Genomic DNA, 6,000 nt, shown 5'->3' on the forward strand with positions numbered 1-6,000 from the left:
CTAGAGGAAAGAATGCAATGCAAAGAAAATGTATAGAACATTTCTATTATTTTTTCCTGAGAACTGTAAAATTGTGTATTTTGTCAGTAAGTATGTTGGACTACTAATTTATGACGAAGTCCCTCTAAAAAAAGTGACAGGAAAAAGGTGCAGTAGAACAAAACCTGAGCGTATATTGTAATTTGGGGCGCATTATCTCGCTGAAACAGGACGGGGGGGGCGGGGGTGACTTCACTAATAAAACCAAGTTGAACTTTGTGATTTTCAACATCGTTATATTATATTGTTTAGCCAAAAATAGATACATTACCTCTTCATTATCCATCCTGCAAACGGCCGCTGAAAACAGAAAAGTAGTTTTGAAATTCCGTCCCGTCTTCTCTCATCAAAACAAATGCAGCGACGGGGACGGGGGTTTTCCGGCAGTACGCGCTGGTGCTCATGGGAAATGTAGTGTTCTTTCTGGTAAAGCACTACCGCTTTTGTCCAAAGGAGCCGCCAAACTCAACAAAAGCTGAAAGTTACGTTGCGCTGCTTTAAAAACTGTATTTTGTATTTATGTGGGCTATATTTGCCTGATCTTAAAATGTGTATGATGATCTGAAACATGTAAGTGTGACAAAAAAAGCAAAAACAGAAGAAAACTGTTACTATCTTCACTGCGCTGTACGTTTACCTGAAAACACAGTTGGCTCACCAGGACCAGAGGTGTCGCCATGGGGCCCGTACAACGCTGTCAGAGTGAGAAGGGGCTAACTTTCTAACGTTTCAGCTTGGAGCTAAAGTGGTGGACCAACCAAGGAATACTGATATCCAAACAGCTACAGCATGAGAGTAGCTAAAACTGCAATTATTGCAATTGCCTCTGACTCTTATTGCATAGATGACTAGCATATGATGTCATTATAAAGCATTACCAACACATATATGCTTGGAGAAAGACCAGCAAGCTGTTGTGTCTACATCAGGGGTGTCAAATGTGCGGCCCGTGGGCCTTTCATGCGGCCCGCAAGAAGTTTCCAACGCAAAAAACGAAATGTTAATTTACTAAAAGGAAGGCATAAATAATTGCCATGAATCGCAGCATATCCGATAATATATTTCTTCTACAAATCCATTGTTATTCCACAAATAGAGCAGTTTTCAAAATTTTTTTAGTTTTCTAGAATGCATTTGCCGATTTTATTTCTTTGTAGACGGTCGTTTATTTTTATTAACTGACTACTATTATATATTTTCGCAGGAAAAATATCACTGCTAAAAAAGATGATAGAAGATATTTATTCGGAGAATTTCAGTTTTGAATACGAGGATAGTGACAAAGTAAAACAGTTAAAAAAGAAGTGCTGACTTTTTCGGCACACTGGCGTAAATATCCGCGCCAATTTTAAAAAATAAATACACTTAATTGTACTGGAAAAATCTCTAAATCACAAAGAAACACTCTCGGATGTAATAAGAAAGATTTTGCTTTTAATTAAATTTCCTATAAAAAAGCGAAATATAAAAAAACATACTTGTTTCTTATGGAGGATTTTTTGTGCCAAAATTAAATAAATAAATACATCATTAATTAATTAAATTGGGAATGAAATATATCATTAATGAATTAAATGTGTCATTAATTAATTAAAATTAGAATGAAATATGTCATTAATTAATTAAAATACAATTCATTTTAAGTAAAAATATATATTTATTGTTTCAGCATTTAATTAATTAATGACACATTTAATTAATGATTTTTTGTTGCATGTGAATCATGAAATGTAAAACTGCATTTAATTAATTAATGACACATTTAATTAATGATTTCGTGTTGCTGAATCATGAAATGTAAATGTAAAACTGTCAGTTTCACTCGTCAAACTCAGTGGGCGGATTCCAAACACCTGATTGGTTCCCCTGCACATCAAGTCAAGGCAAATCGAATCCACATAATGGATTGTTGCAGGGCTTCGGGACACATTCCGATAAACTAGGGCCGCGTTCAGACTGCAGTCAAATCTGATTCATATCTGATTCCTTCTCATATCCGATTTTCAGGGCTGACTGTCCACACTGTTTTTAGCAAGTGTCCATATCGGATCTGGCTCTGTTCAGACTGGGCCACATCATTGACTGATCTGACGGGTTGCCGTAGCAACGACGTCGGAGCGGAGGCGTCACCCAGCGCGTGTATTGTGTGAAGTCATGTCATTTCTTTTATATATATATGCGCATCATTTTTAGACATAACAATGAACGCATACCGCAAAAGTTGTGTCTCGGCGGAGGGACCCGGGGTCCCAGCAAAATGAGAAACAGGGAAAAGTGTTCAGAACAAAACCACAGGCAAACCAACAAACCAACCAACAAAGCTCAGAGTTAACAAAACGAACCAGAAATATTTCAACTATAATAATATATAATAACTATATTATATATATATATATATATATATATATATATATATATATATATATATATATATATATATATATATATATATATATATATATATATATATATATAACTATAATACAACTCTATTAAAATAGAAAACATGTTATTATTGCAGGTTTAACATAGGTTTTGAGCATATGGGTATTATATTTCCATCATTAGGGAGAACCCCCTATTTCTAATGACAGAATCATCACTGTCTAATGTTCTATCTAATGACAGGATTATCACTGTTTCAGCAGGTCTCTTAGGTTTATAATTCAGATTAATTTTTGTTTACATATAACATTGTTTGTAGTCATTTTAGTGCAATTTAAAGCTTATTTCTACAAATAAAATCAGCACTGTAGGCAGCGATCTTGGACCAGCGGCCACTCTGATTGGTCCAGCACGCTCACGTGACAATGTCGAAGCACTTTGTGTCAACTCCGCCTCTGGAAATAGTTCCACTTTTAAAACGTTGTTTGTGAAGCCAGTTTCCCGAGATCGGACTTCGACGACTAGATAAATGCTTGGCATCAATAGCTGTATATGTTGAAGTGAATGGCATGAGATAATAAGTCGCACGTGCGAGATAAAAAGTCGTGCGCACGAGATAACAATAATAATTTCCATGTCACCTCCAGGGCTCCGTACAGACCAAAGCAGTGGATTCCACTAGATTTGCGTTAGCTCCGCCCACTGAGTTTGACGAGTGAAACTGACAGTTTTACATTTACATTTCATGATTCAGCAACACGAAATCATTAATTAAATGTGTCATTAATTAATTAAATGCAGTTTTACATTTCATGATTCACACGCAACAAAAAATCATTAATTAAATGTGTCATTAATTAATTAAATGCTGAAACAATAAATATATATTTTTACTTAAAATGAATTGTATTTTAATTAATTAATGACATATTTAATTCTATTTTTAATTAATTAATGACACATTTAATTAATTAATGATATATTTCATTCCCAATTTAATTAATTAATGATGTATTTATTTATTTAATTTTGGCACAAAAAATCCTCCATAGTTTCTGTTTATATTTGTAAAATGATATTAAAAGTATCTTACATAATTTGAAAAAAAAATGAGAAATTTCAAGAAAAGATCCTGAAGAAATATATTTTACATAGAGTGTAAACAAAGTGCATATTTCCTTTAAAATTAACTAAACTGATATTGAATTAGATAACAACAGTAAAAAAAAAAGAATTATAAAAAAAAAATTTTCGCACCCTTTTTGTTATTTTGAGCGTGCGGCCCGGGAGAAAAAAATTGGTTAAATCCGGCCCGCCAAGCAAAATGAGTTTGACACCCCTGGTCTACATCAAACATCGCCATTGCCCTAAAACACTAGCAAGAAAAACGAAGCAAACTGAGGTTGAGCAGGAGCGTGAAGAAAAATAAGTATTTGTGGCATTCATCATGATATGAAGTTAGGTGGTCGCGTCATCCCTGCTCAAGTTCAGGACAGTCACAAACGTTAGGAGATGTGTCGTAATTTAGTGGATATGATGTCCAAACCATTCTTTTCTAATGCCATCAATATGTTACTAGGATGAAATAGGTTAGTAGTGTTCGATTAGATGCAAAGTATGTGGCTGAAAAAACAATCAGGGAGGTCGAATGGTGACAAAATAAATGTCTGGGTTTATATTTACTTATTTATTCCTATCTTAAGGTGGTTGCATTACTTTAAAATGTAAAGTAAGCTTTCATCAGAGAGTGTCACACACCCAGGGACGAGTGGCGTGGTTGGGCCACAGGAGAAACCTCCGTGCTGCAGTTACCCAGCCTGAAAGGGTCAGGCTTAACTTAAATACCAAAGGTTTTCTGTTCTCTTTGAACTTTTCCTACTAAGTTTTTGTTTAACTTTTACTCCAAATTGTCTCTGTTTTTCTGTCTTTTTTCTGCTCTGGGTTTCCACCTGCTTTGATTGAAAAATGATGAATACTAGAAACTGAAATGAGCCATCCCAGGTGTGTTTGGACCCGGCGTGATGGACGAGTGGAACTCACAACTAAACTACGTTCATCCAAAACAGGGAGTTAATGTTGCTGATCCGGTGGTTTTCCACAGAGACTAAAAAATAACAAGATTAAGGTTAACAATATGTTTTCTAAACTCCACAAGACAATCAAATATTGGTTGTGAGCCCCAAAGAACTTTTACATATGCCCAGAAAGATACTCATCCATGGTGGATGTTCTTATATCAATATAAAATGATTATTACTAGATTACAGAATCAAAGTCGTGCTCTGAAGTTCACCATCTTACATCATTAAGAGGAAGTCCATCTCTATCCCTTTGTCTGTCTTCTTCTCTCTTTTGAAACGGTTGCAAAGCTTTAAACAGGAAACGAGACAAACTTGTGGATGTTGCGCGCAGACCGTCCATTCGGTACCAAACTGTTGCAGATATACCTCATAGAATCTAGTGTTAGGATGAAGTTATATTAGCGTATGTCATAAATGGTTCAATTGTTCTTCTCCAGTCCCCCCACCCCCACCCAGCCCCCTTTTTTTAAACAAATGTGGGGGGGAGAAAAAGCTTTATACATTTTTATGTTTTGATATTTTTTTTCTTCCCTTCCAAAAATGAAACGTGATTGTGTATTCACTGCTCTCCCTTTGTGGGTGGATTGATGTCCTCTCTCCATCCCACCTGCCAGGTCTTGAGGGACACGTAGTCCCAAACACAGGTGTTTGGTTTCTGGTACATTTGAAGGATCGGTCTACTCTCTGGAGTGGGAGCAGCGTTAGAACTGTGTCAGTGAAATACTGGGTTCTTTCATCCATTTTATTTAAAAACTCCAACTATATTTGATTTCATTTTTGAAATTCTTATTCCCCTGTGTTGCATCACAGTACGCCCATCCAGCTGCTCTGATAGGTCAGGTTTAATGCATCAATACAATTACAAGTAGCATAGTGATTAGTATTGATCACATCATCTTCCAACTTTGTCTGTTAGACAGACTTTGTCTGTTATAACGTTGTTTTGCATGTCATATAAGTATGACCTTTGACCTGCTGATGTAAAAGGTGAATCTTATTTCCGTTTGGACCAGCGACAGGTGGGGAGACGTTAGTGTCTACAGTGAGAAGCAGTCAGGGGGATGATAATCATTTGCGTCTCTGGGACACTTAAATGCAACGTGATGCGTTGGAGAAGGAATCAGTTCTGATCAAAGTCTAAGTTGTTTAGCAGCCATCTTTGATGCCCTGCAGTTTAACTTCACTCGCTGGAGCTTTAGTGAGCTGTCAGTTCAAACACTAGCCGCCACACCTGGAAATCCAAAGGGAACTTTCAAAGGAATCGACTGACATCCGCCCGTGTATCTAACAGGACCACAAAGTTTATTCCTGCCTTGACTGAATGTGTGACTTAAACTCGCTATTACTTTTTTTTTTTTTTTTACATTTGCAACTAACGTAATAGCCTAGTTGCACATTTTATGAACATAGGGGGGGATAAAAGAGAAACCAAGGTTTTACTTTTTTTGTTTGTAATGTTACATGATCTGAATGCTACGGAAGAGCATTAGGGCCA

This window comes from Cololabis saira, chromosome 11, assembly GCF_033807715.1.
Source record: "Cololabis saira isolate AMF1-May2022 chromosome 11, fColSai1.1, whole genome shotgun sequence".
Lineage (NCBI taxonomy): Eukaryota > Metazoa > Chordata > Actinopteri > Beloniformes > Belonidae > Cololabis > Cololabis saira.